This window comes from Ambystoma mexicanum, chromosome 9, assembly GCF_040938575.1.
Source record: "Ambystoma mexicanum isolate Mex_15411 chromosome 9, UKY_AmexF1_1, whole genome shotgun sequence".
NCBI lineage: Eukaryota > Metazoa > Chordata > Amphibia > Caudata > Ambystomatidae > Ambystoma > Ambystoma mexicanum.
The window spans coordinates 92,327,623-92,344,482 of NC_090931.1; positions in this window are offsets into that span (position 1 = coordinate 92,327,623).

Genomic DNA, 16,860 nt, shown 5'->3' on the forward strand with positions numbered 1-16,860 from the left:
GATTGGTGCAGAGATAAATTTAGTCTTCAAATCCTGGAAAGCTTGTTCCGCCTCGGTAGACCATTCAAAACGTTTGTTTTTCTTTAACAAGGCAGTGATGGGCTGGACTATTCGAGAGAATTCGGGGATAAACCTGCGGTAAAAGTTAGCGAAGCCTAACATGCTTTGCACACCTTTTACGGAGGATGGTGATGGCCATTTGAGAACTGCATCGACCTTCTTTGAATCCATACGCACTCCGCCAGGTGATAATATGAATCCCAAGAATTCAACTTCAGTCACGTTGAAAACACATTTTTCCAACTTAGCGAAAAGTTTGTGTTGACGCAATCTTTCGAGGACCATTTTCACGTGTTTCCGATGTTCAGATTCCGATGAAGAATAAACGAGGATGTCGTCAATGTAAACAACAACACATACATCTATGAGCTCTCTGAGGACATCGTTCATAAAATATTGAAAGGCGGCCGGGGCATTGCAAAGTCCGAAGGGCATGACCTGATATTCAAATAGCCCATACTTGGTGCGGAAGGCCGTCTTCCATTCATCGCCCTCTTTTACTCGTACCAAGTGGTAAGCTCCTCTAAGATCCAGCTTTGTATATATGCATGCTTTTCTGACTTGGTCCAGGAGTTCAGGGATCAAAGGTAACGGATATCTATTCTTAACGGTGATCTGGTTCAGGGAGCGATAATCGATACAAGTTCTAAGGTCTCCTTCCTTTTTTGGAACGAAGAACAAAGCTGAAGAAGCAGGGGACTTGGAAGGACGAATAAACCCATTTGCCAGGTATTGATCCAGGTATTGTCGAAGGTGAAGGTTCTCAGGCTCGGTGAGGGCATAAATTCTACTACAAGGAGGAGTAGATCCAGGTATCAGGTCTATCTGGCAGTCATAAGACCTATGAGGAGGTAGAGAGTTAGCCTGATCCTTCCGGAAAACATCTTGGTATTCTAGGTATTCGGGAGGTAACTGGGGAGTCTCTGAAGAAATTGCGGCCAGTGCAACACCAGGTGGAGGGTGACAAGTAGAGACACATTCTGGAAACTGGACCGTTCTTGCTCGCCAATCGATCAGAGGATTGTGTTTCTCTAACCAAGGTATTCCTAGAATAATCTGAAACTGAGGGGCCTTGATCACATCGAACACGATCTTCTCATGGTGTCCATCTTGACTTACTAGCGTCACCTCTTGAGTGGTATGCGTTACTGGCCCGGAGGCTATCTCCGTACCATCCACCGTAGTAATGACGTCCTTTACAGCCTTGGGACAAAGAGTTAGATTCATCCTCAAAACCATTTCATGATCCACATAATTGCCGATGGCACCGCTGTCGACGTAAGCTTCAATTGCATGTAATCGATCCGGATTATCAGGGCTAATGAGGACCATAGGTATCACGAAATGCGAGGTCACGGAACTGGTTTTCACGCTCGGCAAGAGGACCTCTATTCTTGTCGGGCGAGGTCGTTTCCCTGCTCAGAGTTTGTAACTTTGGTAACTGCAGCTCCTACTGCCTTCTTGGCAGGTTTCACCGGACAGTCTCGAAGAAAGTGCCCTGAGTTTCCGCAATATAGGCATAATTGCAACTGTTTCCTCCTTTCCCGCTCCCTTTGTGTTAGAGGACCTTTCAGACCCCCTATTTGCATGGGTTCCCCGGAGTCTACTCCTTTGGAAGGAGTTGGCGGTTTAGAAAATACTCGAGCATCAAACTTGGAACGATCGGCCTTCCTGTTCTGCAGCCTGTGATCTATTTGAACGACCAAGTCTATATAATCCGAACAGTCTTGTGGGGGATTCACTACTTGGGCTAAAACGTCTTTGAGCTCTCCACGTAGACCTCTATAAAACAGCGTAATCCTTTTGTCCTCAGGCCATTGAGTTTCCACTATTAGTCTATTGAAAGATGCAATATAAGCCAAAAGGTCTTGATTACCCTGTCGCAACGAAAGAAGCTCATTGTCCAAGGCCTGCCCCTGTGAATGTCTTGCGAACAGTTTTTCCATACTAAGCTGAAAGGCTTGAAAATCATGGAGAACCGGATCATCTTGATTAACTAGAGGGATCGACCAGTCTGCCGCATTGCCACTAAGGTACGAAAGTACAAAAGCTACTTTTGCTTGATCAGTTGGAAAGGCTGCTGGCCGGCATAAGAAGTGCAACCGGCACTGATTGATAAATACTGCGAACCTCTTTGGGTCACCAGAAAATCGTTCGGGCGGAGCCAGAGGTACATTCCCAGGTAGGTTGATCTGCACTGGATTCATAGAGGATGTTGAAGGAAGATTTGCCCCTGATGCGGGTAACGGGGTCTGTCCGGCTTGTGACTGTAGCACTTGTCTAGCAAGATTGTCTGTTCTCTCCTTGGAAATAATTAGTTCCCTTCTTAGAGCATTCGTTTCCTGACGAGCTGCATGCACTTCTGCCCTTAGTTCCCCAAGTAACCGGGCTAGGGGGTCAGTATCCGAGGTTTCCATAGCGCCTGGGCGAGAGTTTTGCGGTAGGCTTTGCGTTCTGTAACGCTCACCTGATTCTCGCAGAGGCGCCGGTCTTGACTGGGCGACTACCGTATCTTCAAAGGTGATGTGTAGCACCCGGTTGGCTCTTTGGGCTGGACCTCTGTGCACTGTATGCCTGACGTGTAGAGTAAGATGTCTGCAGATAGAAAATATGGGGTTAATGAACTGGGGTTATCGGGGTGTCCCTATCTCTTTCCTCTTCTCCTCTCCTGTAGACCCCCAAAGGTTAACGCTCTCACCTTAGGTAAGTGAATGCCGAGCTCTCCATCTGCCTCGGGGCAGGGTGCTGTAACCAGTTTCTTCACTGGATAGGTAGCGCAGGCCTCTTGACTTCAGAGGACTGCTGTCTGTCGTTTACTGCACGAACGGTAAGTTTCGAGTCATTCAAATGTCTTTAAAGTCTTTAGTAATGATGTCTCTTGTTTTGCAGGGTTCCGGCGATGGCGGATGACGGGCTGAAGTGAGTTGAAGATGGAGCCCGTGTGATGAATAGAAGCGCCTGGAAGCACGTAAGTAAGCGCTTGTTGCCTGCTTCACTATGCGCTCTAACTGTCTTTTTATTTTGCAGGTACGAGTTCGGAGCGGCTGCAGGGTGCCGGAATACCCACTGGATTAGATGTGGAAAGGAGTTATGGCACGTGAGTATTAAAGTTCCCCAATGTCTTTAAACGCACCTTGTTTTGTCTTTCAGATGCGGGATGCAGCGCCGAAGGCCTCCGGAGCGTGCGAAGAGTTGGTAAACTTTTGTCTTTCAGATGCCGGAATGCAGTGTGAAGACCTCCGGAGCGCACGAAGAGTAGGTAAGCCTTTGCCTTTCAGATGCCGGAATGCTAACCTGTTCTTTCTTGTCTTTATAGGTGTTGCTGAAGACTGGATTCAGGATGGTAAGCCTTTGCCTTTCAGATGCCGGAATGCTAACCTGTTCTTTCTTGTCTTTATAGGTGTTGCTGAAGACTGGATTCAGGATGGTAAGCCTTTTTCCTTAGGCCCAGGACCGGATGCAGAAGACACGATGAGCGTTCTGCTGCAGAGGTTGCAGAATAACGCAAAGCAAGATTCATCCACCGGGTGTGGTTTAAATAGCCTCCTGTAGTGCTTAGGTGTCTCCTTCCACAGCCACGCCTAAGTAAGAAAAGAGTTCCTGGTAAGAAAAGAGTTCCTGCCTTCCAGAAGAGTTCCAGTGTTCTGAATCTAGGGAGTGGCTCCAGCCCCACCCAACAGGAAAAGTAGTTCCAAACAGAAGAGGATCAGAGGCTCAACTGGCAGGCAAGTAAGCAGCATGGTCTGCTGAAGGTAAGTCCACCCAAGCATTATGAGCCCGGCGCTTCCAGCGCTGGGACTGGGCATATTTATGAGCCTGGTGCCACTGGCGCCAGGACTGGGTCCAAAAGGTCCCAATTGGGACTGGTTGGCACTCGGAACCTGGGTTATGGATCTGCTTCCAAGGGAGTTGGGAAAACCCTGACCTTTTGGAAGCAGAGATCATGACAATTCTATGGTGATTCCCAAAACTCCTATGGGTGTGCCATGCCGGTGACGTGATGTCATACCCCTGCTGCCCTCCGTTAATTCCACTCCCAGGGATGGGTCTCCAATGTGGTGCCAAGCTGGGGGATGCCACATTGTGCATGTGCAGTGCATCGTCCGATATGCGCTTACGGTTGTGGTGTCCGCCAATGAGTGGTGCTGGTGTAGTGTGATTAGCCCTTGTCAGTTGGTGGAGATGTAGTGTCTTGTGAGTGCCTTATTCTAGCAAAGTGGGAATCTGTTCGTATGTGCCGTTGCACTGGTTCTGTGGCAGGTTTGTTGTCGGGGTGAACACCGTACGGTGGCTTCATCGTTTCAACCCAGTTGGTTCATGCAGGCACCCACCCCATGGCACCAGTGCACTTGCATGACACAGTCAGACGACTCAACCGCCAGCCAGGCAGGTCATCCTGCATGTTGGACCATGTGGCGCGGTAGCGTGGTGAACTGCTGGCCCTTTGAGTCATGTGTAGTTGTTTGGTGTCGGGCCCACCCATGTGTGCGGTTCTTGGTATCGTTGGATTCCATCTGCACGTAGGGGGAGTGGTATTGTTTGCAGTTCCTGTCCGCCACCTGCATGCCATGCTGGTCCACATACGACCTGTGGGTGCTGTCAGGGGCACCATTGTCATTTGGCATGCCTCCATTTGCATTAGGTCCAGCTTTACTGTTGTGTATCTCATGGGTGGTCCATGTTGGGGATTGGTAGGCCCTTGTGTGCTTGGGGAGGTGTAACGGCACTTGTATATGTGGCCGCCTAATGGACGGTTGTGACATGCCACTGTGTGCTGGTAGGTGCCTGTGGCATGGGTGTGGGGCACAGGCAACACCGTCACTTGTGCCAGGTTGGCACTGTACATTTGTATGGTGCTCGCTTTTCTTGTGTCTGTGGCGCAATATGGTGGAGACGGTGTCACAATCTAGGTGGTCAGGGGTGTCTATCTGGTAGGACTTCTCCTTGAGTGGCCGGACATGCTGTGTGTGCATGGGAGCTGCTGGGGTGGTAACGGAGGCTGCACTGGTGCTGCATGCAGGGCCTGTCTCCCCCTCCTTCTACCCCTGTGTCTCCTCAGTGGGGGGGTGTGGTGTTGTTGCAGGGGTTTGTGTGGTTTTGGCCTTGCTTGTTCTATTGGTGTCATCTTGGTGTGGGAGGGGGGTGGTGTGTGGGTGTGTTCCTTTTCTGCTGTGGCAGACTCCTGGCCTCCATCTGTGTTGCATGTGTGCACCTGTGGCTCTGGGACCCACTGCTCAGGGTTCTTTACTCCTTCTCTGAGATGCCTGTATGTACTCCATGCCGGTAAGGTACTTTACGGGCTTGAGGAGGCCGTAATTTACGTGTGCTCCTTACTTGTGATCAGCTCCGGTTTACGCCATGCTGTTAATTTCGCCATGGTGGGGCACGCGCGCGACCCAAGACCGATAATTACGGCATTGTAGTTTACGGTGCCGTAATTAACAGTCTGAGGGGTCAGAATAGCATGGAGCGGAAAACCATGCCGGTAAATCATTACCGGCATGGTTTTTACCTTACCTCCATGCTCGGAATGACCCCCAGTATCATTACCCGTTTTGGCCTATAGAGACTTGCTCACTCCACCTCACGTAGACTTGTACCTTCGTGAGTGTTCAATATTTGGCATCAGCAAATGTCCTTGCCCCCCTAATCTTATCAGAATGATGTCTCATACAAAAAGTCTGTTCATTCGATTCCCTTTGTACCTTGCACCCATCTCTTGAAATAGCCTCATTGGCTTCAGGCTAATGTACTCCCCTATTATGCACACAAAAACAGCTTCTTCATCAATTCTTCAATTTACAATCCTAGGCTCATATTTTGAGGTAGCTGGGTTGTTTCTTTAACACAGGTCGTCATACATTTTCCTCCAATGGCCGTCCTAAACGTTATATATACACACACTTGTTTAGCAAGCTTCTATATGCTTTTTCTCCCTTGTGTCACAGAGTGTTTATAGTTATTGGTGAGCAAGTTACTTCATCTTATTTTCATGAAATCTTCATCTTTTGGTACATCTTTCTCTCAGTGATTCTGTTACATTGTCAGTCTTAATTATTTGTATACCGTTTCGGTTTAGGCTTGTACATCTTCTTCATGACATCATATTACTGTCGTCAACCTTTTGTGTAGAGTTCGTCCATGATTCCCATAGCCGCATTCTGGCACTTTGGTAGTGGACATCGTTCTTGGTAACTTCCTTCCATTGCCTCAACTTGAGAGCTGCTTCTGAATGGCTGTCTGAGTGCATATTGTCTTTCATACAATCGACACAGCATGGACATGTCACATAAACTTGTGCATGAATTCCCAATTGTAGCTCATCATTTCCTACTGCAATAGGATGGTGGTGAGGGGCGGGGACTAGAGAAGGGGCATCCACCTGCACCTCTACATTCCCCACTCAGGTCGAATATTCAACTGGGCCCTTAATTTCCTCTTTTACACAATTCCAGCTTCATTTTATTCTACCATCTCATCATATTGTCTTTTCTTTGGGATCCATACCTTTATCACCCCCCTCAGGTGACCCGCATTCTTTACGTGTTCATCCACACTCCAGGTCATTTTAAGCACCACCAAATCATCAAAACTAAAAAGGATAAAAGCACCCAGTCTTGCAAACCAAAATTGACTACGTAGGTCTAGTGGAAAGAGGGAATGGTGCAGAATTCTGACACAATGTTTCCTAAAATACAATGAAAACACATGGTTCACAGTGAACTCTCCATTCTTTACTCATCTAAAGTATCATCGGTCCCACTGTTTAATTCATTACCCAGTTAATTCTCTTCCACATGCTGTCCTTTACAGAACTCGCATCCAGAGTCTGGAAACTTCTGTTGCGCATATAGGTTCGTATACCTGCCATATTGTATTGCCTCCTTACCAACACTAGGCGGACTTCAGCCACTTTTCCCTAGGGCAGAGTTCTGTAAACTGGGGTTCTCAAAATGTTTTGTGCTACTTCTCCCATGACCTCTGATCAATCACAATGCAAGCTAGGCTGATGGGAGTTGTAGTCCAAAGCATCTTGGGTAGATATTGCAAAAGATCAGCGTTTCAAAAGAGCTTGCATTAAAAGCACTGTGGGGAGAGCTCATGGTAACCTGGGGAGTAGTTCAAAGAGTGGCCACGCCCCTTAGTTGGAGACAGCCCATGCTAAGTTGCATGCATAAAATCTATTATTTCTCGTAAGTAGGGCTTAGCACTAAAAATATAGCACCCCTAGTCAGCATGTTGGTCTTCGCCGATCCAAGAGCATTCAAAGATTTCGAAAGTGTGCTCTTCATCTTTTGGATGTCTCATTTTGTAATGCTCTTTCAGATGCCTCACTGAGGCACCGCAAATTTAGGTCACTCAGCTGATTTTCGATATATGCAAACCCGGGACATGTATTTGCTGCTCTACCCAGAGCAAATCATGGCCCAAAACAGCAGGCGCCTTAACACATTAATCTCAACTGAGAATAGCCATTCATACTGATGATTTGTTGGACCAGTACTACATTTCATGCTGTCAAGGGGTAATTTATCAGAGAGCCTTTGAGTTTTCATCCTTCATTGTTAAGATATGTCCTTTAGACATATTTGTTGAGGTCTTTTTACAGTACAGCAGGTCTGCAACTCGTTTCAGGCTGAGGGTGGAGGAGGGGCAATTCCACAACATCCAGATTTGAGCTAAAACATCTTGAATGGAGGATGTGTAAAATGATGGACTGCCTGGGGGAATTGGTAGAATGGTTTTTGGTATGTAACTTTCAAAAGGACATCATGATTTGTTGGCACATAAGCACTTGGGAGGTCAATCCTGCACAAAAGAGTACCTTGGTTGGTGGCCTCCACTAGCTTCACTGCATTCACTGGCTCCAGAGGGAATTTTGTACAGGGCTATGTTGCAAGGAAACTGTGTGGGATGAGGCCTGCTTATGACACACAGAAGCCATAGAGGCTTTTAAGTAGATAGACTGACTTGTGTACTGAGTGCTCTTGCCTATCGTTTTTCAAAATCTGATCAGCTACCGACTAAGTACTTAACTCTTTATTGATCCAAATCTTTTGCACTCATTTCCAAACACGATCTTTGTTAGGGCTCATGGAACATTTCATTGGTGTGTGTTGGTATTTTGAAGACCACTGAGAAGCTGACTGGGGACCGACCTGGCTATAAATCAGAAGTTGTTGCGCCCTTCGATGAAGGTTCTTCCCAGAAAGTCTTTGAACGTTGCACCACTTTAGTGGATGGCCCACTTTTCCTTCAAACAACCGGGCATGCTATGAGACAATATTTACAATCCAATCTGGCTGGCTTGTCCATGACTTCAGATTCATGGAAAGGTCTTCACAGGAACCTGGAAGCTTCTTGGAGTATCTTCTCCTCACGAGGTCCAACAGGGCATGAGATGCTTTAATCAATCTAATGAAGGAGCGGTCTCCTCTATCGAATTAGGGGTCATAAAACTGGACTTTGGAAAGTGAATGACAGGTAAAGAAGGGCACTGGGAAACTGTGCAGGTAGAATAGACGGAAACTTAGGAAGAAATTCTCTAGAAGTGTGCACACACTCTCTCGCACACACACACAATAACACATGCATATGTAGACACACATACATATAAACACACCCACACACACACAAGCAGTAGCACACACATATGTAGACACACACAACATACATACCCACACATACAGTAATGCACACATATGTAGACACGCACACACATTTGTGTACAGTCGCAAACACACACGCATGTGGATGTACACAGACACACATGCAGGCATTTATAAACACACACATTTGTGTACACATGCATGTATACACAAACATAGACTCATGCACAATACAATTTCTTAACTTATACTATGGGGAGATGGGGAGCAGGTGCAAGTGGATCTAGGTCTCCTGGCCTAAGCCCTGCCCACCTGGTGCCTTCCTGCCTGCCGCTCTTTTTCAACACTTAGCAAGCCCCGCCCACCTGGTGCCTTCCAGCCTGCCGCTCTTTTTCACCACTTAGCAAACCCCGCCAACCTGGTGTCTTCCTGCTTGCTGCTCTTTTTCCCTACTTAAGGAGCCATCCAGCCTCTTTTCCTTTGCAGATGGGGAGCAGGTGCAAGTGGATCTAGGTCTCCTGGCCTAAGTACCACCCACCTTCTTAGCCCTGCCTCTTCCTTCCTGCTCTTAACTCTTAGATCAAGGGTGTCTCTCGCCTGGGTGACCAAAGCAAAGGGCAGACAAAGAAAAGGGCAATTCCCGTTTGGACCTGTTCGGAGCAGAAGGATCCAGGGCCCGACCCCCTGCTCAGACAACAGGTAAGCATGCACCAACATGTGTTACTCCCTCTGTCCCAACAGGCCATCCCCACCCCCTCTGGTCCCCCTGTGATGTTCCCTTGTTCCCCCACCATTCTCCCACGCAAGTGTTGCCTGTTTTGCTTGATTCTTCTACCCTGCTCCCCCCTCACCCTCCTCAAGCCTACTTCTGCAGGAGTCTGACCTGACAAATTCTGGTTTCACCATCACCGTCTCGTGGCCAATGCAGGATTTGACTTTTTTGGACTTCATTCATTCACGGTGCGTCACCCTTTCTCAACTCTCATGCTGGACTTCCTTTGCATCTTGTACTAATGGTGGCCCTGAATCATGCTGTTCCCATCTTCATGTTGTATCCTAGCTTGCAACATTATGTGTTACTACTGACTTCTGCAATTGTATTCACTCTCCCCTCTTGCTTCTCCACTCTTTTGACTGCTAACTCTCTGTTCCCTCCTCCTTTCCCTTCTCCCTTTTCCTATCTCCTCCCCTAACTTTCTTCTATTCACTTACCCTATCAGAATTGTCCCTGGACCTAGCATGATAGCAAATTCGGCTGTCTCCTCCCCCCTCCCCTGACTGTTTTTTTCCTCCCTAGCCCCCCTCCAGCACTATCTGAAATGTCGTCAGGCCTAGTATGATAGTTGCTTGTTTTGGTCCTCCCCTACCTTTCTGCACCCCTCTCCCTCACCTCTTGTTTTTCTCTGGCTCTACCAGAAATGTCGTCAGGCCTAGTACGGTAGTCGCCTGTCTGTTTCCATTTCTTTCCCACTCTCCCCCTCCCTTCCTTATCTGTGTCTTAGCTCTTGCACTATCTAAAATGTCATCAGGCCGAGTACGATAGTTAATTTCACATCCTTACTGTTCATGGCCTGTAAGAATGTCGTATTTTCCCTTGTTCCCTGCCTTGCCTTGAAGCGCTTTGAAGCACATTGTGTATAGGCGCTATGTAAATAAACTATCATATCATATCATATCATATGAACCTAGAGGAAGTATAGCGCCACTGCGAAAATTCCATACTTTTCATGTAATCTTTTTAAAATTCTGTGCAATGGTCTTTCCATATTACTTTACAGAACTGCCATTTTTCTAAAAGATACAGCACTTTTCCTGTTTTTGTCAGTTAATGGCTTAACAAGCTTATGCTGCTTGATGTTCAGTTCAGTTTCATTTTGATGGCAAAGGAGCTTCAGGCAAGCACCTGCGCCAATACGTCCTTTCAGAAATCAGCATCCGGGATTCTTGTTTGCTGTTGGTTGTTTGTATTTCTAGTCTTTTGACTTACTGTTTCAAATGTTCATTTCGCCTCCTCTTTATACCTCCCTTTTGTACTCAAAAGTGCAAATAATGCAGCTGGGGACGTGTTTGCACCTCAGTGCAAGTGTAGAGTGTCACTTTGGTGTAAGGTACAGGTATTTTGAAAATGGGTTCCCATACATTTCCTCTCTTCACCTCTCAACCTGCATCAAAACCTTGAGAACCTAATATACTCTCTGCATATATCCTGGAACCGTGCATGATAACTACCACCTCTCAGTCCACATCTCACATTGATGTGGTTAGAGATGACTGCATTTTACAATTGGAAGTAATCAGAAATTCATAGAAATTCAGATAATGCCAGACTCCATGCATGGGCATAGGGGCAGGACCAGTTGCTTTCTTTTCTATCCAGAAAAGGGGCAGGAACCCAGTAGCCACCCTGGCTGTGCAGAACCTTTTTACACCCACCAACCATCAAACAACCAAATTCCCTATTGGTGAGATGCAGACCCGGTCCTTTCTGTGGGATTAAAAAAACACTCAATTTGGTTCCATGTAATAATGTCCCCGCAAAAATGTCTCCTGACAAAGAAAGTTGCAGTTTTTTGTGGAGACATTATTACATTGAACATGCTGGGAACAAACCCGCAACCCACCATTTTTTTTTTTTTACAAAGGTAAGAGGAGACATCCCTTCAAACCGTCCCCATACACAATGTCACCATATATAATGTTGCCAATGGCCTTTCCTGGCAACATTATGTATGGGGATATTATTTATGGGGACATTGTTACCTGACACTCTCAATTCAGTTCATATTGTTTAATGCGGGCAAGTGCCCACACAACATACCACATCATGAATGAGCATAAAAGTAGCACACAATGTGATAAAAATAGGTTAAGGCTAGAGTTAAAACCCGTTCATTCCTACATACACCAACATAATACAGGGTAACCACATAGCCATCATATATCACACATTGACATCTATATATGGAGTCAATAATGATTGTGCAAAGAAAGTCACATTTTCCTGGTAAAGTGCAAATACAGGACCTTCACCCTCCATCAGTTAAATCGTACTGCTGATTTCCTGGTAGTAAGTTAACGTAGTATGTATGTTGGAGAAAAATGTGTCATACTTTTAAGGCTAATTCAAGATACGTGACCAGTTTATCCAAACTATGACAAATTGCAGAAATGTTTCACTTCTCCCCAGAGAGGATTCCTTGTGAGGCTAGGTCAGCCTGCTGGGCAATATTCCCCCTGGGGTGGCAGCAAACGGGACCTCACATGGAGAGACTCCCCTCTTGAGGACAAAGGCTCCCGTTACATCAAGAAACTCTCTAACCCTCTATCATATGAGCCCTTCACACCATCAGGGACACGGGAAAACCAACTTGAACAAGCCACTGTTTGCTATTGTGACACTCTAACACTCAAATGAAAATGAACCATATTGTGAAGAAGAAGAATAAAGGAGTAATGCTGTTCATTCCAACATTGAAAAAGGACACTACTGTAAAGAGTAAGAATAGTAGAGAGATGAATAATACTTCATGGACAGTGAAAGAGGACCATGACCCTCCACTAGGGAGGACACAACTAAGAAGCTTAAAAAGAGAAGATGGACTCTCAACAGGGAGTTAACGCCGGGAAGGAGAATCCCAGGATTTAAAAACCTGTGTTGCAGGGACAGCAGAACTATGCAAAGAAGTCCTGTGTCATGTGAAGGTAAGCAGCTGGTCTACGGACCAAGTACCAAGGGAGCTGTAACCAGGGGAAGAAAGGGGAAGAAATTCTCAACACAGACAACCTGTCATGATTGATGACATGACACAAGAAGGGTAGACAATGCTGTCCGTGAACAACACTGAGAGCTCCATGATGGGGACTACACGAAAGAATGTCTGGAGTGCAAGAGGGTCAGAAAAGACCACAAAGCCAATCTACCAGAAGCAGAAGAATTCCCATCCTGAGAACAGGTCTGGTGACACCAAGCCCCTGAACCAAAGGTAACAGGGACAGCGGGAGACCTGGGAGGAATGCCAAATCTAACGAGCGTGTACATCATACTCGTCTCAGTGAATATGTTGATTTGAATTCAAGAGTAAACCGCTGCTGGCCCAAAGGCTGAAATTCCATAGACAAGGAATTAAGAAATATCAGAGAGGTGAATAATGATAATAGTTATATTTGTACCAGTGAAGATGGGGGCATCCAAGTGGGTGGTACAAGAATACATGAAGAATACTTGGAGACTCTGTTTATTTGTCCCAGTTGAAAAATACGTGAAGAGTGCTTGGGGACTCAGTTTATTTGTTCTAGTATATTTGTTCCAGCATATTGCACATAAAGAAAATAAGTGTACAAATAGTTCACAGAAGAAAACCTGGTGTGGATCAGAACAAGCAAGGAGTGAGAAAGAGACACTGCAAGTTGCCAACAAGGCGAAGGGCCATAACCCTCATTCGATTAACCAAGTGACTTCTGTGCTGGAAGAAAGGGGGACATCCAGAGGTGTAAACGTCCCCTGGAAGAGCTAAAAGAACTGGTTCAAGAAATTGTGTAAAGCTATTTAAAAATAACTTACTATGGCTGTACAAGTCTAACCAGGAGAAGGGGGTAATTTACCTGGAGCCCTTTTGGTTGTTTTGTTTAGTGGGAAGGTCGGGACAGATTAGTTTTGGTCAGATGATGGAGTATTGGTTTTGAACTACACTATTGACAATGAGCACCCTAGTTAGTTTTGGTTTAGGTTGGGTAAATGCTTAGAACAGGGATAGATGGTCTTTTTTCTTATTTAAATAAAGTTGTACTCCTGAATGCCTTCTTCTCTTGACCTACCACGTATGGGGTCAGAAGTGGGATACATGTCTACCTGAAATAAAGTGGAGGGACACAGAGAGAAAAATCTTTTCTCTTATGTCCAGACACATTAATAAATTACCTCCTAGCACATTGGGAATATAACCCAGTCTAAAAAGACCTACAGTGATTACTCACCAACCTACCCCCTTAACATCTTGTTTACCAGATGATACTGATAATGGTAATACTTCAGATGAGTTTATAAACACTGAAGACCATGAGTAGCAAGAAGCTAAGCCAAAGGCAAGACAGAGTCAGAAATGAATACCATTGGAGCATTTTTGGGATGCTTGGTAGATCACCAAATCCAAGCGGAACAAAGGTTACAGGAAGGATTAGAGTGGTTGACTGCTAGTCATCAGTGCCCTATTTTTGCACACAGCATTCTACAACCTTATAAAGAGCGCAACGACCTTGGAGGATTTATTAAAAAATGTGAAAGACTTGCTAATCAGTTAAGTTGGAATGAGGGTTTGAAGAGATGCTATTTGGTTTCTCTTCTAAAAGGAGAATTTCAAGCCACCTATCAAACTCTAAAACCTGTAGGGTATTTTGTGGAGATTTGGGGCCTGACGGTATTTTATTACCGCCGAAAAATAACTTAGCAATAATCACTCTTTGTATTCAGATTTGGCCATGTGCAACAATAATACAGTGGACATGCATTATTTCAGCACCCAGACATGCATATTTGGTATACGTGGTTGGTATGCGTGGTTGGTGGTATTTTGGTGAGCATAATTCCCTTGTTTTATTTGTGGCCCCAATGTCCAGAATCCCTTATCTTTGCTTAGATTTTTCGTGTAATCACTAGAGAGACCTCAGACCTACATTTTAGGAATACCACATTTTCAGTGTTAGTGTTAGTGTGCCACCATGGGCGATCTCACTGACTTATTTACGACAGAGAGCTATATGTGGTAATTTTGTGGTAATTTCCACTACCTTATATACGGTAGGGAACTATGTTCAGAGAGTCCCTCTTCCCGTTGGCTCATGTACCTCCAACGAGCTATGCTACAAACAATCACTCTCAACTCTCCATACTGAATATGATCATGCACACATCTGTCTTAAAATGACAATTGCATTGTTTAAAAATCTCCCCTCATCATCAGCACTGTATTGGTAAATAGAAGACACACTACCCGTCTGCTTTCAAATATTTTTCTGTATTATAAAAGTTGCATTTAAACACGATCTCACTCTTTACAGAAATAAATAAAACAGCACATTAACAGCATTGTCTGTAATACACTGAAAAAAAACTGGTGGAGAACAGAACAACATTTGCAACATTAACGTGTGATTAAGGCACCGGAATCTCCTTTCCTACTCTGACTGAACATTCTCGTCTCGTACACACTCAGCTCCCACACTTATGTAATTACCTTATCTGTTCAGAGTTTTCTTCAGCTGTTCTCTTTCTGAATGTGGCTCCCTTGAAGATTAACCCCAGTAAAAAGGATCGCCTTTCCTTCTCAAACCGGGGTCATTGCCTGGAATTCTCAGCTTTTGCAGATAGGAATGCTCCAACCAGGAAAAAATAGGTCCTTCTCCCAGCTCTGCCAAATCTTGACTGCCCTTCTCTCTCCTCAAACTCCCCCCAGCAAAACTCTGATCACTCCCTCTAGCATGATACTTGCTATGACACTGCTCCAATCAGAATCAATCATGCCATCTCCTCCTTCTCTACACAATGGCTCATTTTTATAGTAATACTTTGTAACCAACTGATTTCCTGTTCTTTCGAGCTCTTTTGCTTCCTGTAATTATGTGGACAGGGCAGCAGAGAGAAAAATTAATGGATGTGCGTTTAAAAGTTCACTTTCAGAATAGGCCTAATTCTGCAGTGGAGACACATTTTTATTAGTGGATTATGTTTCATTAGTCAGGTTAGTTATAAGTAATGTTAGTTATTATTTTCAAATGTGTCGCTCGCACCATAGGCATTTCAGGTGAAAAATAGTGTGCATTTTTGAATGTGCACGTGTGCTTTTAACTGTAAAAATAGATTTGCATCTTATATGTTAAAATCGTTTTTGACTGAATGGCCTTTCTTTCCTTGTTAATCTGGTAACACATATAGCAATGCACCGCACCCTTGTGGTGGTGCTGCAAAAAAAAAAATTGCTACCTGTGCAGTAGTGCTGTACTCTGTGCTGTAACACGCCAAATATCCTTACAAACCCTCTTTTTGTTTTTAGAATCTGGCTACGATCCACGCCAATTCCTAAAAACAACTTGTTCTTTCTTTTTCTTTTAAAATGCATGTGTATTGGGATATCTTTCTCTTCCTGACGTTGCTAGTAAAATCAGTAACATTTTCATTTTTACTGATAACACAATCAACCATCCACCCATGATTAGCACCAGGATAGCCAAACCTACTATTGAGCGTTCCCCCCAGGTTCCCCAATTAAATATTTCCACTTCTATTATGCCCAGATTACTAATTGTAATATTGTTTTTTCTCAAATTCATTTTTATAACATGTCTTTCTTTGTGATTCAATAAATATTCCACATCCGGATCTATTGGAAAAGTATCCCTTTGAAAAAAATCGATATTTTCCACTTGGATTTCCCAAACATCATTTGTTACATGAAACAATGTTAATCCCCCAATTGACACAATTGCATCCTTTGGAACCTGTAAATAAAAAACATTATATTTCACCTGTTTAACCACGTATGTTCCATGGTTTAAATGTACTACCGTCATGTTCTTCAAGCAGGTGCTGACCAACCATTTACCTCTGACCATCTTAGCCTGTGCCATTTCTTCACTCCCCATATTACTAATAATCACTTCACATCCCTCTGATATACTTGGGTCAGATTTCAAACCACAAATAGCATCTGTGGCATCAGGAACAAACGGTTTACCTGGACACATATAATTTTGTTCTTTAAATGTTACACATGTTTCCAGGTTTGGTATTAAATAAACTTCAGGTTCCCATGACTGAAATGCCACCACTTCTGGAGTCTTAATCTTAATGAATTTGTCCTCTTGCCAAAATCCCACATTGTGTACCCACTTCGTTTGATAAATAAGTTCAGGGGCTACATATGGGATGCATAGCAAAAATCCGATCTCTAGTCTTTCCAAGTCCACATATAACGGCATTGCATTCCCCATTTCGAATGCAATTTTTACCTGTATTATGTCAATTTCCTTCCTGGTCAATCTTTCTATCATTTGACGAATGATATCCTGCGAAACAAAATACAATGGAATATGTCCTTGAATCAATTGTGAAACTGCAGTTTGAACTTCTCTCATATAATTCGTTAATAGTCTATCAACAGGACTCATTATGTTCAATATTTCATTTAAAGTTCTGTCA